Below are 22,440 nucleotides of genomic sequence, written 5' to 3'. Positions count from 1 at the left end.
ACTGTCAAGAAATTCCACCACTTTGAGAAGGAAACTTTATCTGAAACTTTAATTTGATAATAAATTTCGAGTTAAGATGGAGCTTGAACGTTATCGCCATTGATATTTTCTACCTCATTTTTAAATTTTGAAGAAAACAATCTTTTCACAGCCTATTATTCCGTTGAAAAGTTTGAAACGTCTTATTTACTTAGTGTTAATAAACTCCTCCAAATATAGTCGGAAACGATACTTGATAAATTTTGAGATGTCAATGACTCCAAAATTACATTTCATGATAAGGAATGTTTGAAATTGAATTTTGCATCCTAATTTTGAAAATTCGAAGAAAGGATATCTTTTCATATCCCATCTTTATGCGAATTAAATGTAGCATCGTCTTGTTTGAATAGTGCTTAAAAATTCTATCACATCGCGTGGTGGACAAATTAATAAGCTATTTATGTAGGTAATCATGTTAGTGTCAGGTGTTTTTGCAATTGTATTATGCCGAATTATTTTCGAATTCAGGAGAGGAAGTAATCTTTTCGCAGCCAAATATTTTTCTGCCTAAGGCAAATTTCAACAATTGTTAGAATTTATAACGCGCTTCATAGGCGAATGGGGCGGCCTATTTGCCATCTGCCCCGGGCGGCAGAAACCTATGCTCTATCACTTGGTAAGGACATCATTCCGAAGCGAAGGGTTAGCGTAAGAGGCGTGGGTGGCAGACCACCCCCTCCCTTCCGCTCCAATTATGGAACTCTGCCCGTAATTCACTCCCGGCCTTGCGATTCCTGTTCTCTGCACTAAGCGGCGCTGAGTGAGTAGTGGAGGCGGGCGGTGGAGGTGGCCTGACCGAGAAGGGAGCCGCGTGTGGGAGTGAAAAGAAAAAAAAAGAATATGAGGATGATGTTTAATTGGAGTCAAAACGATTACCCCCTTTTCAGCCGGCCGACGCGTCGCTCCCTGTCGGACGAGAGCTTTGTAATTTCTTCTCGTTCTTCTCTCTCTCTCCTGCGCTCTCTGCGTCTTCATTTGTCTCCTCCCTTGTTTCGTCCGTCGCGAGAAATCATGGGTGTCGCTCACTTTCGTTTTCTTTCCTCCAAGAGACATTCAAGACTTGGGGCTGGACTTGAATACAGAAGATCAAAGAGACCGATACGGTTTAGAAACGTGGTGTACTGGAGAATGAGAGAAGAGAGGGATTTGAGGAGCATCACGAAGTAGAGAAGAACCCACTGTCCACCTAGGTCATGTCATAAGGCATAGCCAAAAATAGTTATGCTAGGGGATTGGATAGCACCCTGGAAAACAAATCAATTCCCCTGATAAAGTTTTAAATCCCAGGGATAAATTTGATTGCTTTGGACACCCTGGGTTGACATAGCACGGCATCCTTGGCGAAAACTACAAATGGTAATTTTCACAAACTTAACATACAACTCCACTACCGACCATGGTTTCGACATTCTATGTGATTTTCAAGTAAAATAACAGAATTTTGAAACTATAGTTCGTAGAATAGTTCTATATTAAAGTGTGGAAATTACCAATAGTAGTTTTTATCATGCATGTATCGCATTTCCACCTAATCAAGTCTGAAGCGATTTTATAGCATGGTGTATAGACCGTGGAAATCAATGCCTTGAAGATACCGTAAATTTAGAAAAAAAGGTAACATTTCAATAAAAAAGACCTGTTGTGCAGAGTGATGCCCTCTCTTAATGAGGTGACGAAGTGCCCCTATGGGTACCGCCATATAATTCACCTCCTCTCCCATTTGCTCATTACGCCGAACCACGCGAGCGTCCGCGGGCGAATCGGGAACGGCACCGCACCCACCGCTACTTGGTCACCGCTCGCTCGGGGGAAGCCCCTTCCGAGACGACGACCGCTCTCCCACACCTCCCGGCGCCGCGCCGCGCCCTCTGCTCCCTGCAGCACCCCCGGCCGACAAACACACCCACGACCTTCCCACAGCTCAAGGCCACAGGGCGATGACGCGAGCAGTGACCTCGCGCGCCGTGCGGCTAATCAATAGCTGCGGGAGAGCGGGGAGGGCAGGCGGGGGAGGGAAGCGGGATGGCCGGGCATGGGCGGGCAGGCGGGCGGCGGAGGTGGTGGTGTCGTAGAGGTGGTGGTGTCGTAGTGATGGGGTGGTGTCTCCCACCCTTTCTCAACACACCCCTTTTGCCGGCCCTTGAAAAGGGTGTGTGTGCGTGTGTGTGTGTGTCACCCCACCCGGATATTCACCCACGCGCTTCCGCGGTAGCATTGAAAAACAAAGCATGCCACCACACCTACCGCTCCTCGCTACCTCAATCTCACTTGCCCGCTCATCCGCAGCTAAAGAGATGTCGACCCTCTGCAACTCGTGGGCTCTCTCTCACTCGCTCCCAACTCAACACGAAATGACTTCCTTCCCATTCCCGACTCCATAACAATGGCAATTTTTGGAAAAAATAACACAATTTAAGTTCGAATGGAAAGCGTAAATAAATAAAGGACCTAATGCGATAGCAAGATTCAAAATAGTTATTATTCTACCTGCTAACCTTTCGTGTAATGTATCGTTCTAAAATAGCTCTGTCATATTTGATATCCTTTCATGTAGAACAAGCAGAAGCACATACGATATAAATTTATTTACGTATGTCATTGAATGTGTTCTTTTACTAAATATACACTCTCCAATGATTAGAGTCAGTTTAAGTGCCATTAAAATTAATTGAGAACGAATGAATAAATTCAAACTCAAAGCACTGAATTTCTAGTTTTTCAGTGCATGTTACGGTGTGTTAAGTCTTACTATACGGTATTCTCGTTTCTCGATGCCAGTTAAATCATATTTTGTACTAAACGTTATCTAAATGTAATCTTTCTATAAAGTTATAGCACTCACCTTAACCTCACATTAACCTCAGGAGCCAACAAAAATAATGGGATTATTAATGCAACATTTAAAATACATATAGCTTGGGATACTACATTATTTCTCTCTGAAATTCCATTATGTATTTTGAAACAGCATGCATTGAAAGATCCATTAAGAGTACATTTACTTCGTGTATAGGTAGATTGGAAAATTGGAGTGCGTGCGAAATCTATGCGTCCGGTGATTGATTGATGGAGACGGGTAGGACGAATAACTGCTCAGCAACGTTGGGGGTAGCGTTGGGAAAGGGCCTTCGTTTGGGGTTGAGCCTAAATTCTGTTTCTCGTCAAACCAGAGGGACTCACTGTGGATAACCTAAAGACGAACGACCACGACTCCGGCTAGCTTGACATCGCACCGATCCCAAGTAAACAAACAGTTTGGAGGAGAATTTAAGTAGATCAAGCAATGCTTTTTTCTGGCGAGTAAACCTTTGATACCTCCAATAACATTTAATAATTAATGTAACCGTAGATTCCATTCCTAACCCTGATTTATCGTTATCATTCATACGGTATGACTTCAAACCGAATATGGTAAAGACCGCCACAGCCTATAAGAAAGTTATTCAGTTTTCTATTTGTGTTAATATTTCAGTTTCCAGTGGTGTATTCACATCTATGACAAGTCAATGTAGTTTGGTTAATCATCGTCGTGGTCAAAGGCTTGCGAATTTTATTGCTATACTTTGTTTTTAGTGTTTTGTGTTCCTCATCCGCAATATCACCGTCTCCTAACTAATATAAAAAAGGAACTAGCAACAAATATCAACTCACATTCATCATGGATATGGCGATACATCTCGGACCATGCGTCGGAACTTCATGTGTCAGGGGTTGCTATTTTCGTCGTTAGCCCAACGAATCCTGCAATACATACGACAGCCAAGCAGATCAATGCCACAACCTGTATCTTGGTCTCCCCTCCCTCATAACATATTTATAATATGTATATCTTGAGCCACTTGTGTACGTATTGTGGATTTTAACTCCCTGCGATTCGTCACCCGAATCGTTTGCCCGTGTAGACGCTGGAATGACAACCGCTCCCCTTCCTGTGTTTCTCCCTTAGGATCGCCCGGTCGCTTTAAGAAGAGGAAGGGTGGGTATATTACGCGCAGGAGGGAGGGTGGGGCGAGAAGGAATGGAAGGGGTACGCACGCACACAGACGCGCCCCTCACCCACGCAAGCCCCTCCGCTCCAGATTTTTATTCTCCCCTCTGTTGTGATCCCGCTTGTTTCGAGCGCAATTCCGTCGCAGTTTCGGATGTTTTTTTTAAGGAACTTATTTCTAGAGGCTTTGTTCGTAGTTCCATTTAACTTACCTATGCGCAGGTGTTCCTCAAGAATTGAGTTTTAAACCGATTGTTAAACCTTCAGAGTCAATTGCTTTTCTTTATTTTTCCCTTTGTATTTAACCCACACTTCTACCTATATTCACTCTCAATAAAATTTTGCTTGTTTTGAATCAAATAATTACATTTCTTGGTCCTCGTGTGGCATATTCGCAACCATAAGTATTGCTATAATCATTCATCCAATACGTCTAATTGAAGAATAAGCTATAATTTTTAGAATTGAAGTCTGATTAAACCCTCCAATTGCCCCTACAATAACTCTAGCTAAAATAATAATATTACATATTATTCCTGCAGTTAAAATATATATACCTATAATTATGGGAGCAATTTTTTGCCTAGTTATGATTAACATACAATCAATTCATGACAAACCTCGGCGCATATTGAAATACATAGGTAGGTACCTCTAAAAAGAAATGAGGAGGACGTATTTTTCCAGATCTGCGTCTAGAAAATTGCAATCAATCTTCAAATGTTGGTGCTAGTAAATTTCTTTCTTGAATCATCCTAATTAAGGCTTTTTTAAATTTCCATAGATATCAACGAAACCTATGGTGCGAAAATACAATCTGTTAAGATGTACCACCAAGAATAGCCGATATTAGTAATAATCTGTTTGTAATACTGGCACCAACAGATTTCGATATTACAGATCTTAAGCTCGTGCTCGGTAGAGCCAGTAAAAAAATTCAAGTTTCTTTCAAGATGGGTATTGCTGTTTGAGCAGTATTAATTTCGCTTCAATATTAGAGTGGAAGAGGCTCGTCGAAATCAATGCATTTCTACGTTTCTAAACATTTTTTGGAAGAGTATATTGAAGGACTTCGTACCTCAGTCCCTTGGTGATTCAACTCGAAGGTTTCTTTAGATTAGTGAGGGTAAAGCTCCCACTAGACTAGGCCACAGGCGTGTGAATATCACACATTCAGGTTGGGGGGGGGGGGGGGGCAATTCATTTCCCTCGGCCACCTCACAACTTCGAGGATTTATGTAGCATTATTAAAGTCATCGCGCGGAATATGGTGTTGTCCAAAGGCTTCACCCGCGAGATTTGAACCCGGGACCCTTCGGTGAACAGCCCAGTGCTCTACCGATTAGGAATCACGCCCCCCGACCTCTCATCAACTTTAGAAATATTTGGCGGACAACGCTATCTCTTTTCCACCTCGGTAATGAGCTCCTCTCGATCTCAATTATCCTTAGGTCGAGTTAATAAAATCACGGATGGTCCAAGCGAGCGAGCAAAGGTAATTTAAATGCTTGATCGTGCCACCGCACCCTCAGGTAAATGGATTGCCTCGCGTGGATCACCTCTCGACTGTTATAGCTTCATCAAGCCGCTTTCAAGTGCTACTAGAGAGAGTTTGGTCCATCAACCCTTCTCTCTATCGCCTCTTCAAGTGGGCATAAATGACGGAACTCATTCATTACCTGCGCTCGAATACCATTGAAAACCGCGTCATAAACTAGGCATCGCGCCAAGATTTCGTAAGAGAGAAGAGAAGGAGACGAAAAGTGAAAAAATATGAGGGAAGAAAAATGGCAGATGACGGACGACATGTGGGTTGAGGGGACAGGATGATGCTGAGGCGTTTGTTTGCGTGCGCACGATACATTTTCAAGGGGTTGCGAGATCAAATTTAAGCTTAAGTTGAGAAATTATAAATTGGTAGACCCTATGATATTTTGTTTTTGAAGTAGATAAATGTGAAATTAAAAAAATATAAAACTGCGATATATTTTAGTAGATGGATCGGAAATACTACGATACCTCCTAAAGGCAGGTGGTTTACAGTTTAAACGCTATTTTTCACAAGCATTAAGTCATTTTATCATTTTTCAGCGGCATTAGAAACACCATGACTCAATAGGAAAACCACTAGTGGTCGTCAATTACTTCTACCACTCATAACTGTTCATGGGGAGAGACAGATAATAATGTGGCTGTTCCCTCAGTAACAATTCTACTTTGAGTCATTTGAAGCTTATCACGTACCTTCTCGAAGCTTTATTCAATCAGGGCTGCTGCAATTCACTATCCAGACCATGATGCACCTGTTGTACCAGAGCTAAATCTTTCTGCGTCAACAGAACCAACTGTGAGAAATAAGACGCGCGAGAAAGAGTTTTAAATTAAATGATTCTTCAAGTATGACTCCAAATATATTTATCGTTTTCTAGAAAGAAAAAAAATCAATTTTTCGCATTGTAAGGATATGAATATTACAATCAAAACATGTTGTTCATCAGTGTTCAAAAAAATACCACAGAATAGAAAATCCAACCAAATAATATGCTTCGAGATAACTTCGGCTCTGTTACAGGCGTTTCCTTTTCGGAAACTTGCGATAAAAACCTAACGATAATCATCCTTAGGGTATTTTATGTATAGAGAGGACTTATTTGACTTATATCTCGTTTTATGCATTTTTTTAAAGCAAGAACTCGACTGACTGAACTAATCGGTGGCACTATCCTAATCCAGGTATAATAATTCAAAGTTAACAACTATAAATATAGCGTGAACGAGAGTGTGAGGCAATCACAGCGCTAGGTGTTCGCTGTCATGTCCCGCAAGGAAAAAGACTAGAGAAACTTCTTTCTTGAGAAAACGGTTGCCGGGGAGGTGGAGATTTCCTAGTTTGTCTAGGGGGGAAGGTGCGACGCGGAGGGCGATTTGCATCTATAAATCAAACAGGTGTTCCACGGGTCCCCACACCCCTATCATCCCCCTCCCTCTGCTACACACCCTCCATTGAAACCCGCTTAGACTTAGAGCACCCCGCATAGAATGTGTGGGAGTTCATGTGGGAGTGAACAAGTGACAGGGTTGTGATCGTTACCTTACCTTACGAGTCTGACTCAACGAGGGTTTACTTTGCGCGACGTCATGGAACATCGCGGATACTTCGCTGTTTTTAATTTTTGCTCGGAGATGCCTGAATGATTTTGGTATTTTGAAAAAGTTGGGGAGACAAAATCCTTATAAAACCTTATCTTTCGACGCTATTTTTCGAATTCCATGGTGTGAAAGAAGAGTCGTTGACACAAATATGATTATGCATTTGGAATTCCAGTACAAGCTTGCCCTGAAGATATTCCTATCAAATAATACTATTGTGAAGCAACGCCTCAGTATAATTTATCCCAAGTGACCGCTGTTCGGTCGAGGACTTTTCAAGCGGTTCGTGTTGTTGCAATAAACGGCCTCCTTGTTATGATCATGACGAGTACTCTTTCGTGGATGACTTCCTCTCCAGTCTTCAACTTTCGAGTTGATCTTGCTTCCTATTATCGACTATTGCAAAGGTGTCCTCGGACGAGTTTAATCGGCGATCCGTAGCGCGCGCATCTCTCAGCTGATAGTGTCACGAGGGCCTCCATTAGGGGTCGCATCCCTAGGCATTTTTTTAAGGGACGCGTGGGCGCCACGAACGACCATTGTCAGGCAGAACACGTAAGCATGCATGCCGCGGTAAACGATCGGCGAGCTGAAACGGGAGTGCCTTATCTTCGACTCGCATTATCTCCACCGCAATCTGGGATACCTACTCCTCGGGATGCCTACACACTTGCATTTGCTCGAGGACTTGTTTTTTTCACCTCGCGAGAATGTTTTGACATGCCTTAGAATCCGTACTATAACGAGCGTTAAGTGGAGTTGTAAAACAGGGGAGGAAAATGGCTGAGGATAGTTGTAATAAATGAGATTCAATTTTGACGGATTTTTACATAAGATACGAACATTTTTAAACAATATGAAGCTTAGTATTCATGTTAATTTTATTACAAATTCCACGAAAAGGAGAAAATAAAATTTATATTCTATGAATAGCAAAACAAAAACCCCAAAATCCCTTTTAAAGGATTATATTGGTAGTTTAAAAAGATATGCAACGGTAAAGTAAAATGTAGCGTGAGTGTAACGTTTTGAGTTATTCGGTATCGATTTCATTATTTCTTTCAGGTTAATGATTGGATGGCTTCAACGTGTGATTCACAATAATTCGGATGACATGCAAAGCCGTAGCGAGGGGGGAAGGTCAAGGGGTTCGCACACTCACGAGGAATATAAGGAGCATATGATCTTCAGTTGACCCCCCTACAAATGAATATCCCTACCTTGGAACATTTTTCACTGCCTTAGGGGCCTGAAAACATGCTTTGCATAACTTGTTATGATTATGGCCGACGGAAAAATTTTTATCCTCTACTCCCTTACTAGGTAGCATACATTTTTGTCAAGGTGCTGCATTTATGTATTAAAATAGGTTTAAACTAGTCCTGTAATTGAAAATTTACAGCCGTGGAAATTAATGGTCATTGAAGTAATCATGCATCATCGCGATGCCTTCTAAACTACGAAATAAGAACGAATCCCGAGTTATGACCTTAGGGCGAAGGAGTCTTTGAATTGATATTTAAATACTTGCTGTACTATCATATACGTATTAAAAAACGCTTTAGAGGTTTTATTTGACATATTTGGGTCTAATAAAGTGATATATAACTATAATTGTTGCTTTCTATGACATACGACCCGATTAAAATTTTTAAATCTTTCTGAAGAAGGTCACATCAAAAACCGGCGTTAATAACGTGTATAAATTAGCAATTACTGCGTACGGGCTACCCTTTTCTTTCGATTTCTCTAGAATCTAACGCCTGCCTACTACCAATTTAACACGGTTGTTAACGATTCGATGATGTTTTGTTGCCCAATAATTACGGCCGTTTTCCTTTTTAGAGCGATCGGGGACAAGGAAATTTGGAAAAAAAGCTGTCGCTTTGATGGGTTTAAAATCTCACGTGTTCGCTTTTCATTCATCAATATGTCATCGTGCAGCAAGACCTCGGACAGTGATAATAACATTTGGCCACGAGCGGGGCTTGCTTTTTTATTAGACGTTTTGATACTTGTCAACGACGTGTTTCTCGTCCCCTGCACCCCCTATTAATTTTTTTCCCCCGGTTCGCATCGTACGAAGCGGCGCGCCTTTCACGATTACATTCGTGAATACAGTCGAGTGGAATGGATAATGGCAGTGTAGGGCGTGAAAAGGGTTGCAGTAAGGGTGGGCAGCAGCGGGGAGGGGGCGAGAGAAGAGGTTGCCTATTCCACCACCTCTCTCCGTGTTCAGTGATGAAAGAGAGAAATTAAATGGCTCTGGAATGGTCGCCGGCCGGCGAGAGCGAGACGAAGGAAGGACATGTTGTGAGGAAAGCCTGTCCTTCGTGCGCGTAAGCTGGGAAAGCTGTGTGCGCGCTGACCCCCCAATTAGAATGGACGAGGAAAAAAAGGAAGGGGGCCTTTCCACACGTAATGATGGGCGTTGGGAAAACATTCCGGTCGGGTGGGACAAATGGCGGGAGGGGGTGGGTTGAGGGGGGTACGAAAGGTGGCGAATATTTTGCTGCGGAGATTCAGAAATCGAAGGAAGAATGGTGAGATAACAAGCCTTCCTTCGCACCCTCGAATTCGAGTTTCCATTTCATCACCTTAACCACAACTTAAGCCGTTGGACGGTTTTTTCCGATTTACGATGACTACGCAAGCTCGTCTGAATTTGAACGAATTTATATAATTACTAACTAAGTTATCAAGTGGCAAAGGATACATTCTGCTGGTTTTTCCGGGTATTCTTCCGCGTTTATCCATTTGTAGGACGATATTTCGCCAACGTTCCAGTTGGCTTCCTCAGGTCCACTGAAGATGGTTCCTCAGGTCACTTCAGTGGACCTGAGGAAGCCAACTGGAACGTTGGCGAAATATCGTCCTACAAATGGATAAACGCGGAAGAATACCCGGAAAAACCAGCAGAATTCATCATAATCTCCGCGGAAGCCTACTTGGAAACTTTGGCAAAGGATACCTCTGAGTACGTGGTGCTGGATTATTTTTCACGCCGATTAATTGTTTCGTTTTCTTATTATGAATGTAGTGACATCAGTAATAATATTGGCTTCTACTTATGTTACCCATTAATGTCCTTGCTTAATATAAAAGAGAATATCAGGAGTAAAACTGTACTAAAAGTATAATTTATTATCTATTACGTAAATCTAATTTCCCTCTAATTTTCCATTTCTACATGCCACAAATATTTTGTCATTGTATATCCTTAATATTACTCCTAATGAATACCTTCGGATTAAAATTTCGTCTATGAATGTAGATACTCTATCAATTTTTGAAGTCACGTAAAAACTGTAAAACGAATTTCAAAAATGAAATAATTGTTTTCTGGGTAAAATATACCAAAATACGACCTAGATTTCTGATGAATTAGCACCGCAGCATTACGGAGGACATGCCATGATCTTTTTGACGATAAGTCGGTTTGTTTTCCTTGTGATAGCATTCATGTTAACAAACCGAAAGCGAGCGATGCTACACAATCTCGACGAACATACCTGGCCAAAGCCATTGCCTTGATATTTCGAAATATTTCGTTCGCGAGATTCGCGGAATGTGTGAAAAACAACCCTTGTCATTCATCCATCAGCGTTGGCGAGACGTGTAGGTATATCGGCGATACGGAGCGCTCCCTTCCTGCAGCCGTCGAATCAGTATGTGAGTGTTTTGCATTCCAACAACTAATTCCCCGGACCGAAACGGATCGGATGATCCAGATAGCGAAACGACTGAGGAAAAGGGGACGGACGAGCAGACGGAAGGGAAATATTCGAATTCTCCTACATCTATTTACCAGCCGCTTCAATGGACGTGTGACAGGGGGTGTAACATAGGACACCAGCCGTTCATAGTGGTAGAAAAGAAGAGTCGCTTCGATATATTTGGCTTCTAAGTTCCACCATACGTTGGCTGCTGACCGAACGGTCCCGGGTTCATATCCCGGAAGAAGCCGCCGGAGACTACCCTCCCAAAGTTCCTCGAGGTTTTCCAGGGAGAGGAACTGCCCCTGAAAGGGCGAAATCCACACGTCTGTGGCTTAGTTCGGGTCGAGCCCTCGCTTATCCAAACTAACCTTCGGGTTGAATCACAGAATGAGTCGCACCTAGCATTTAATGAAGTTCTTTATCGTTATCGGGGGAAAAATGAATCCGTGTACCTATCTGTCGGCAAAATGTTTCTCTCTCTATTTTACCGTTTCTGTCGAACCCAGAGACGTAGTGAGGTTCTAAGAAGACGCTCCTCTGTTCCTGCTCTTAATTGGTCAAGCGATCTAAGCCTAGCGCGTAGCCTTTAGAGTCACAGCTCCCGGATTAATTAGTGTAAAAGCTATGCAATGCTCTCTGTTCGCTCGCTGGGATTGCGGGGGAGGAGGAAGGGATGGCTCCGGGAGTAGCACGTATCCACCTATACTTGGTAAGGTGGGAGGGTATAGGTACCTATATGAATCGATCATCGGTACGTGCGATTGATCGATCCGCCCTGGCGAAGGTGATTCTTCCTCAACTTTAATTCCGCTTCTACCCAAGGGGAAGAAAAATCAGTGCGCCGCGATCTTTTTACGCGATTTTTTTTATTATCGTCATCATCATCATCATCATCAACACCGCCATCATCAACCCACCCCCCTCCTACCCACCCACACGCGAATATTATTATTTTTTTTCACATTTTTTTCATGAGCCTTCGATGCGCTATCTCTCCTCCCAATATCCATCCAGCCATCACACACGTACCGTTTTTAATAATTTATTTTTTCAAAATTTTCTTTTTTTTACCTCCTTCCTCTCACCACCACCCCAATCCACATTCATACATATATCGGCGGCCTTCATTCAGTATCATCACCATCACTACGGATGGGAATAAAAAAAATGACAATGCATCCTCCTTCCGCTTACTCTCCCACCTGACTCCCTCGCTGCTGCACACATACAGAACGGAAGAAGAATTTAAAAAAAACAAAACACACAAGCAAAAACACCACCCACGGATCCGTCCAGCACCAGGGGGACCGCCGTTGGTTTTGTCGTACAATCCTCTTGTCTCCTCTGCTGTCTGCCTCCCGCACAATAATATCATCTCTGAAGCCGCCGCCCGCGCCACCGGCGGCGCTGTGCACGCTCTCTCTCTCTCTAAAAAGTGAAGAATAAATGATAAAAAAAAAGGAATAACCTGTCCGTCTTCCTCTCCTTTCTTTTTTTTCTCTCTCTCCCGCGGATCTCCGTCATTTTTAATCTTCCTCCCACAATGGTGTTTTCGGGATTGAATGCGCTTTGCATCCCGCGTTGGTACCTTTGCGCACGTGAAATTTATTCATTTCTCTTCGTTTTTTTTTTTAATATTTCCTTTCTTTTTTTTGCGGCTCCACCACTCTTCGATTCCACGCACTCACGCCGATTCGTATTGCCCAGAAGCGAGTCTCCCGTGAAAAAGAGATGTCTCCCATAATTAATAAACACGCACGCCTACCTATATACCAGCATGGTATTTTTCGGATGGATTCATCCGACCTTATCGGTTGGTGGGAATGGTGTTCCCTAATTTGTGTTCGTAATTCGGTGTCTCATTTTCCTACTGTGATTTCGGTGATGCGACATTGTTGCTTTGGTCCGTGGTTCGATTCCCGGTCCGGGGCAGTTTTTTCTGTAGGCAGTTCACCGCCGTTCACGCGGCAGGATTGAAATAATACATATAACTGCATCTTTGTTGCGTCGTAGCTATTACAGACGACTGTATTCCGCTTATGGAAAGCACCAAACAGTTCTCTCGCAGTCATGGCAACGAGGAGTCCTAGATATATCGACCTCCTCGCACGTGGAGAGAGAGCGATGGAAGAGGAAAGATTTGGCCCGACATGGTGCATGGAGGTGTAACAGCCCAAGGAGAAAAATAAGGGTTTGTTTTTCCTATGAGTGCCTCGGATTACGATATGTTTCTAGAGCTAATGGTGTAGAGGAATGGAACTTGTGAAGTTTGCGTAGGGGGTAAGGAAACGAGTTTTACCTTCTTGGGCAACCTGTTGACGGAAGTGTTCTGAGCCGCGTGAAGAATTTAGGCTCTCCCCCCCTACGCCTAGGACGGAGTCCTCGGAAGGATACAACTAGAAGTCCATAGCCCGAATAGCGCTGTATTAGGTTATTGAAATTGGAGTCTTATCTGAGTCGCAATTTCGAATAATAATGCAAATCATTCGTATGGTTTGATCGCGTTTCTAATTGATCCCGAGCAATTACTTCAAATGCTCATACTCTGTATATCGTTAGCAACACAGGATCCCGAATAACGGTTTTGTACGGATTTCATTTGCGTGAGGTAAAATTTAATGGGTATCTCATGGATTCCCAAGTAAAAGGTACTGCGTCTGAAAATTATCAAAGGGCACTTCAATTTTGAGACTCTCGTGTATTCACAGCAGACTAAAAGGTGTAGCTCGAGTATTACACGTGATGTGTGTATTAAATGCGTATGTGCACTTAATTTTTGTTTACAGAATTACTTGGTATAATTTAATGTGATTCCATGATTAGCATTTTAGCGATTGGTTCATAAATAGTGCATACAAGAGCATACTGATAATTAATGCCATTTTAATCGCTTCCTTTCAGAACACACCTAATCTATTTGGTGAAACGCGTGCCCTTCCATTAGTTCCACTTGATCCTAATGTTACTGGAAAAAACCCAGTGGCAGACCTTAATTCCTTGCTCTAATGTTGTTTCATTCTGCATGAACTAATATTGTTTCCCTTTTCCTTTGTTCCAGATATTCCCTTCGCTGCAAGATATGCTAGCTGGCACTTACTGTGAAATTCTCCTCTGAATATAGGTAAGGATTACCAGAGAAAAGAGAAGTTTTACATATTTATTACTGTTCTGAAAATGGAATATTTGATTCATCAGATGAAATCGAAGCCGTTGCGCAAATTGCCCAAAGCTCTAGATTGGCCAACCCTACTCCTGCTGATGTGAACAGTTTACGATCGTCGTATTTTGAAGCCCTAATCTCTGATCTAGTTTGTCATCTTCATTCGTGCATTAGTCGAAGTGAAGAATAAGCTCACCATTGTGATTTCCCGCCGCGCAACCAACCTCTTTTCTTTTATTTTACGACAGCTTTGTTTCGTAAATAAGGTTCTGAGTAACACTATACTTAGTTTCCATTCAGCGTTGCGGCCGAAACTGCCTTGTCACAATTTCTGGTGGCCAGGGTCGAGTAAAGAAAAAAAAGCATCCTCTCCCGGGCGGTCTCTTGTCATTTTTCCCAACATCACTCTATTTTTAACCCTCTTCCTTCCCTTCCCATGCCTTTCTTTTGAGTGCCTTCTCCTCCCTCTCCTCCTCCTTCTTCTTTATTGCCTACCTCGCTGTCTCTCAACCCTCTCCCTCACCCACTGCTTCCTTACTCTTCCTCCCTCTCCCGATTCAATCTCTTCCGTCCACACGTCTTTCCGCGTTGTCATGTTTACCCCATCCTCCCTTTCTTCATTGCTCCTTCCTTCCTCTCCACCCCCACCATCGCTCTATCCACTCCGTGTCCGCATCTGCGGTCTACTTGTACGCCACCGTTCTTTCGGAATAATTAGCTCCAATTACAACTGTTGCGAATCCGCCTGTTAACTTCATTCCCGCTGTATGTTTTAACAACTCTTTTGAAATGTTTTCGAAATATTGGAGAGCCTCATACGAAATTCGGGGAGCATTGCACGACCTGTGCGATCTTAAAACGGTCTTTCATTTGGTGCGAAGGCTTCCGTGGTGCGCTGGTAATGCAGGCTGCATTTTCCGGGTTTCACCGCGTCGTGGTTGCGTTGGGGATAACAGTTTCTCCTGCATTCCAACAGGCGTCTTCAGGACGAAGTGATTATGCCGGGTTTTATAGGAGAACATACACCACTGGGCTGCCTATATAACGGCGGCCAAAACACGGCATAAGCACTTCGACCTGAAGACGCCTGCTGGAATGCAGGAGAAACTGTTGTCCCCAACGCAACCACGACGCGGTGAAACCTGGAAAATGCAGCCAGTCTTTCATTTGCCTAATTTGCACACCCATGCTTTATTTATTTATATAAGTTGCCCATGAAAACAGCACAATCAGGCCTTTACACTGAGGGTTTCAACAATCATGAACAATGCACGATCACTCACATCCATGCCTTAGATAAGAGGAACTTACTAAGGCGGGAAGCGAACCCGCAATCTTCGGTATGAAAGGCGGGGACATATCCCCGCTGCCACCGAGGTCAACGAATCGAATTATTTCGAATTATTCCATACTTAGGCTTTTATCTCCGCCCAACTTCTGCGCCTGCCCTAGTTTCTTTGATATAATATGTCCCAATGGATCGTTTTTTGCTGCTTTCTTCCTGCCCTGCAGTTTTCTTACTCCCTGTTTTCGACACCGTGGAAATTATCTCAAACTCGTGGAATACTGGTCAGACCCACTTGGTCTTTAATATTTTTTCCATTCTACCGAGTAATTTCAGGTACGTTTGCGCAATACTTTTTAAGGCACCAATCGCTTTCATTTGAAATGTATGGAACATTTTACCTGAATATTACGACGCTTAACAGATGTGGTCGATTTTGACAAGGGCCGCTCATTGATTGTGGGGAAGAGCTAATTTTTATCATTAAATATTACTTAATTTTTGGCTCCATATCACCTTTGTTTTTTATTCGATAATGCATTACTTCTGTCAGACTTCAACCTGACGCAAGAACATTTGTCCACTAGGAAATATGTTGAAGTGTTGGTGGGAGCTATCCCTTTTGAGTTTCACAAATACCTTAGCGTAGTGATGAATGCAGAGTTTCCGCCATTGAGAACCGTGAAGCAGAAGCTGAAAGGGATGAGAGCGATAGCATTGGGAACTGATGGAGGGGAACATTTTATGGAAGACAAATGAAATGACAAGGGCGATAGCACGATTCAGCGCTCCAAGGCATCCACGAACTCTCTTTACAATTTAAATTCTCCGTACTTCTTTTTTTTAGGTGTGTTGATTTAAGTTAATCGATTGTTCCCTTACTCCCGTTATTCCCTCGTAAATTATGCGTGCGTGTGTACTTTTGCTTTTCACGTCTCTATTCCAACTTTATCCAAATCCTCACGCGGGAGCGAGGGTCTCTTGGCTTGTTATATTCTTCCACCGTCTTTTTCCAAAGCAATTTTATGCGGAGTTTCTTTTATCTTTCCTTCATTTCCTCCCTTTTCTCCCACCATTACTTCAATATTTATTTCAACCTCTGCCCAGTTCTCTTTGAGCAATTCTTTCCTCTCAGCCTCGGTTCCCACATGTGTTTAGTCTCAGTTCCAATTTTACAGCCAGCGAAAAAAGGCATAAGTCCCGTTCATTCCTATCCGTACCTCTTCTACGGATAAATAATTATTTACCTAAATGAATAGTTTCCGTTTTATTATACTTTAAGGAGGAAAACTCAATTTTCGGAATTCCGAATGTTTCAAAACTATTCCCCGTTGACTTATGTAAATCATTCCGTCGTTGACAGTAAATTAGGGTATTTAGTCTCCTAAACGTTGGGATACATTAAATATCTTACCGTACAATGGCTCGCCTACTCTAGAATTACTACAATGGAACAACTTCCCTGCTGCCTATTTATGTGTACCTATGACAGAAAAATGGTATTAGAAACCATTTAAGAACTAGAAACAGAAGTACCTGTTTAAAACTCAGGTTGCCTCTGATATCTGTGATACTATGGGTGATTAATGAATCCTCAACTGATATTATATCTTATCCTCAAAGAGATGATATCCACCGCGGTATTCAAGGTACAAAAGTCTTAAAAAAAACCTTAGCTACTGGGAAAGTAAATAAGCTCGGAAAGTGCCAATGTTTCCTCTCCAGCGTGGATATCAAAGTGAGTGCTCATACGCTTTCGAATGCAAAAGGAAGCCCTTCCGCTCCTAGTAAACCATCTGGTAGTATTTTTGCGGCGACTCTTACTTTCTCAATTCCTTCTCCTATCCCCTTCCTCAATCCCTGAGAATAAAAAAGTCGCTTCTTTTTAGCATCCCACGCCCTCCGCCAGCTCCACTCATCAGCTATCGCCACCCACTACACCCCAACCCCCGCCTCCACCCCCTCCCCTCCCTTTCCAACCTCTTTGAAGATCGTCTCAAAGGCATCCGCGGTAGTAAACCACTCCCCCTCCTCATGTAAAAGACGTCCAGGCGTTGGTGTGCGGAAATATTACGAGACGTTTTGTGGCTGTCTAAATGGTGGTGGCGTAAAAAAAAAAGAAAACTGCCCGAAGGAAGGGAACGCTGGTTCCCCGGGCGTAATCGTTAGGCCTTTTATTCTTACGAAATGAGGACGCTCTCGCTAGAAAAAAGCGCTGTGTGGAGGCACCCTAAACTCCAAGCCTTAGCACGCAAAACGCAAAAAGGGATAAATAGCCTCTTGAGTCCCATATGATTCACCCTCGTTATTTGGATTTGGTACCGTCTCCTTGAGGTCCATAAGGATGTAGATGTGGAAATGCCTTCACTAATCTACTATCATTAAAAATTTTATGACCTACAAAACAAATATTAAAAGTAATGAATCGTGTAGGAAAATTCAGATTCATGTTTCATCCATCAACAATTAAGAGTCCAATTACCTCGAACGATAATATAAAATGTGTGACGCGCAGTTCATCAGAAATGAAATGTCAAACGTACAGAATAATGCGTAAACACGTGCAAACATAAGTGACGGTTGAAAAACTGGCTCTCACCACTCCGCTATAGTCCACCAATTACGATCTTGGTGGCTTGAAACCCGAAAAAAATCGAAAAACCTATAGTAAGACTGAACAAATGTACTTTTTGAATCGGACTGCTGAATTTGCATCGTTCTAACCATCAACAGCACTCCGAAATTCCTCTGAATAGTGCTAATACTTTGAATCTGAAAGTATCATTTCATTCATGTGCATGCAAAAAAGACTTTACAGCTAAACGATAATCTCTATTTCGTTTCTTCACGTCAGAATAGAATTCATAATTTGGCAATTACGAATTTATTGATTGTTGACAATCGTTGAGGATTTTCAAACTTCTGGTTATGAATAAAAGCCTCGTAGCTCAATCGATTTCCTAGTTATGTTAATTGATACATAACGAATAAATTAGATTAATACAATACTTACTTATAGTATAGTTAATATCGCTATATTAAATCAAATCTTCGCTTTTAGATTTCGTTGCATATTTCTTCATAGCTGAAGGTGAAGTACTCGGATATTATTATCCTTTACAACTGGATGATTGTAATGGTGGTTTTGTTTTTTCATAAAAATTTGCTGCCCATTAACTCGCGAGATTCGGGAGAAAATCTTGTCCGGATGTCAATTGAAAATTCTCCGGTTTCCCGTCGTCTCCACTTCCCGTGCAAAGGTCCCGAGAGGATATTACTTCCACCTCTTCGAGGAACCGGTCGCTGCCGCGGCAACTCGCAAGGCTTGTTAAGCGTAAGAGGGTGCGTGTGGGTGCATTTGGGGGGCCGAGATAAACAGGAGGGGATGGGTTAAATATCGCTTCTAGGTTAGGGGAATTTGGGCAAGGGAATCGGGAAGAGGGGGTCCCACCGTATTTCCGGGAAACTCAGCAGTTTATTGGTGGAGCACATGAAAAAAATGCGTACTCAGATACGCAGTGGTTTGTTTGATGTGAATTCGGCGGAAAAAGATAGGAGTGGTTGAGAACTATTCCCGCAAATTATTTGATTCATATAATTCTAAATATCGCCTCTAACTGTAAGGCCAAATTTCATTTAATGATAGTTATGATTGATTTAGATTATACTCTATTTTCCGAAGCGGAACGAATTTTGGTTATCTGAAAGGTATGGGTGCCGGTTCGAACCCTGTGCCAAAATAATATTTCTCCTCATAGAAAATTAACGCATCAGGTTAATTTAAATTGGTGAATGTAGATTTGAAACAGCTTCCTCAGAGTACTTATGAATTCAGCAATGCTGACATAGAGGGTAAAAGCTTGTTGCTTCATGGGGGAAGGTTATCGTGGGAAAGGGTTTTGGATGCATTTTGGCTACGATAAAAGTATTTGTTACGAGATCATTTGATGTCTGGTGTTATTTTGATTCAAAGGTGTTAAATGTCAAGGAAAAAGTGGGGCAACCAGATACTTAGAAACGCCTTTTGAAAACTGGGAATGGCCTAGCTGAGTTTTTAAGTAAGCAGAGGATGGGAAGGTCTTCCTCTCCCCCTGTTTTTTTCTCCCCTTCGACGAGTGGATGGGGCACTGAGGGTGGGGGTGTGAGGGTGGATTCCCGGAGGGTGGAGGAAAAAAGGCAAGACGGAAGGATGTATGAGAAATTGCGAGGAGGATACTTACGCTCGGAAGGTCCCGATCAGTCGCGTCATCATGACTACCACTTTTCGTGGGACTCGGGGATTTATCGAGCCGCATTGCAGTGTAATGATTGAGGGAGCGGGTTTATCCGCCTCGGGGTGTATGCTGGGAAGAGAGAGGGTGGGTCGGGAGAGAAGCTAGGGGGAGACTGAAGTGGGATGGATGGGGAGGCCGGTGGTTTTCGGATGAGCAAATGCAAGGAGCATTGGTGGGTCCTGTTCCGTGGTTACTTCAATCGGAACCATAATCGATATCTCCGACCTTCGACGTTACTCCTCTGCACTGCAAGCCTGCGCTGTCCGAGAACTGTGATTAAATTTGAGGCGTCAGATGAAGTAAATATTGGAGGACGACGAATTTAAAGCTTACACCTGTAGAGAGAAACATACGGAATTCAATGGTGCAATCTTACATTATATTTAAAAAATTAATGAGCTTTCAGTACGTCAGACATGCATTGAAAATTTGGAGGAAGAAAGAAGCTGCTTTGCATTGCTTCGGTTTTACATCAAGTTCTCTAAGGCTTATATCGAAAGCCTTCCGTAACAACATTTAATACCAACCTATTGTTTATTCACTGTTCTAAATTTCATGGTGTTAAAATGAGCAAAACACATTATCTAACTGATATTGGAAAATTGATTTTTTCTCTTGCATTGAATGTCCGTGGTAAATTGTGAACTTAAATAAAGAACATAGTAGATTTAACCTAACACCTTCAAAAATCCTCATTTTTGCATTTTCACGACTACTTCCATTCTTTTAATAGGGTAGTGTGTAGGTAATTGAGATTGTAGAGTAACACATTCCCATGAACATTTGCCAGCCATTGCGCTATGTATTCATTTAAAGTAGCCAATGGTCGATGTAATAAAGGCTGCAAGAAATAAATTGGCCTATAGCAATTCCTTAAAGGTTTCATCAATTTCCAAGAAAACCTTATAATAACTGTTGGCTTCTACCGGCCGTCCGCGGCAGCTGTGTAGTTTTATTGTTGAACCTCGGAAAGGTGATAGCTTAAGGTGTGAACTAATCACATAAACGTGTAATCTATACTTCTGATTCTGATTTTGTGACCAAATACTTTGATCTGGTGTGATAACCCACGCTAGCAATTGTCTTTGAGCAATCGACAGCGATCCAAAGACGAGCGTCGACTTCAGCTATCGATGGCTATCCCTTCAGAATCCCTTCATCTGTAGCGTATACAGAAAAAACTATCTTGAGCTAACTTTACTTTTGTCGAAATGACAAATAATTAAGTAATTAAGTCACATGCAAAGTTTAAGAAAGTCTTACTGAAACTGATAATACGCATGTTAAAGACAATGTCATATTATGATGTAAAAAATTTAAAATTGTGGTTCAGTAATGCGGGCCGCCCCGCAAGGGGGGGGGGCGCGTCCCCCATATGTGTCCGCCACTGCTATCATCGAAATTGGTGTCCTTAGACCAACAGTCGCAACTAAAATTCAACGTAAAAATTGCCCATCAAACTTGCTAATGGTAATTATCCGCTAAAATTCATCGCACAAATTCCGCCACGCGATGTAAGAGACCCTCCCCTTCAAGTATCTCCAATCTTTACTCGCAATTCCCCCAATCTCTCCTCCCTCAACCTCCTCCATTTTCATGCCACCGATGGAAAGGACTCTTCCAGCGCATTCCTCTCTCCCCTTCGTATTTCTTGCTATAGTTTCTCCGCCAGAACACTTCCTGCGATCGTCACGCGATATGAAGATTATTTTGTGTTTTCCTCGAGCGAGAGAAAAACAAGCGAAGGCTCGTTTCGGCCGGGAGCTGGAAGATGGACTCACATAACCGTAATTGACACATTGGGAACGCGGAGGAAAGATTGCATTCCGGGAAAGATTGAGACTTTATATCCATGTCCTCTCTTGTTCTCCGATTCTCGGCAAGTCTGGCTGGTTCATAGTACGGTGAAGATATTTGCTTTTTACTCGCAGTTAAGTCCCAATATATATGATCATTTGCCAATTGGAGCTACTCTGGCGTTAGCGATTATAATTTGGGTAAAATAAGGGGGGGGAGTTTTTATAGGCCATGTAATACGCACATCTTTATCAGTTCGGTCTAATCTGATTATTTATAATAAAAAAAAGAACATCTTAAGTTTATAGTGCACCCACATATCAGAGATTTACTGATTGGTGTTTTACTACGACTTCTTTCCCTAACAAACCTTATACATAGTTTGTCTTGGTAACTAAACCTTATAATGATTTAAAATGTCCATCACCACGTGCTCTTTTTTATCATGCACAATTCCAAATTTAGAGCATGCAATTTTTGATCCATGCATATTTGATTTGCCTTCACCTCCTATCCGTTTGTGTTAAACTTAGCGCAGGACTGACCTGTGAAGCCTTATATATGGTCGCAACACCTTAATCACCAATCCATCATTTTCCTCCATCAGTTTTTTTTTCCATTCATCGCTCGTCGGTCTCTGCTGTGGGACTTTCTCCTTCCTCAGTCGCAAATTCCAGCCTTCCCCGGGTCACCGGTTTCTCCCTGCCTGCACATTAACCCCTTCGAGGCAAAAGAGAGTTGAGGTTTTATTTTATGGATCCTTCCTCACCCTCCTCTTGTGGGCTGACCACGCCCGCCTATTATGTTTAGAGCCTGATTTGAATAAGTTCGCTGTCGCCCAAATATGGTCCTAAGTAAGTGTAAGGCTTTCTTCTTTTAAATGTGCTGCCGGAGATTTTTTTCAGCGATACTGTTAAAAGTTGAAGGAGAAATCCTTTGCGTTACTCTCATCATATGCTTTCAACTAGGCTTTATAATTACTACTGAGCATGCACGCCACTTGAAAAATACCAAAAATGTTATGG

At 42.4% G+C, this 22,440-nt stretch overlaps 1 long non-coding RNA gene across 1 annotated transcript in view; it reads left to right on the top strand.

Moving 5' to 3' along the window:
• The window catches only part of LOC124159882, an 86,865-nt gene that overhangs the window by 26,475 nt on the left and 37,950 nt on the right, over window positions 1–22,440 (top strand). Inside the window, exon 2 of the long non-coding RNA XR_006865045.1 lies at window positions 13,958–14,020. This is a non-coding gene — a long non-coding RNA (uncharacterized LOC124159882). The remainder of the gene's footprint in view (window positions 1–13,957; window positions 14,021–22,440) is intronic.

The sequence above is a fragment of the Ischnura elegans genome, chromosome 5 (assembly GCF_921293095.1).
Source record: "Ischnura elegans chromosome 5, ioIscEleg1.1, whole genome shotgun sequence".
NCBI lineage: Eukaryota > Metazoa > Arthropoda > Insecta > Odonata > Coenagrionidae > Ischnura > Ischnura elegans.
This window is presented reverse-complemented; position numbering and strand designations above follow the sequence as displayed.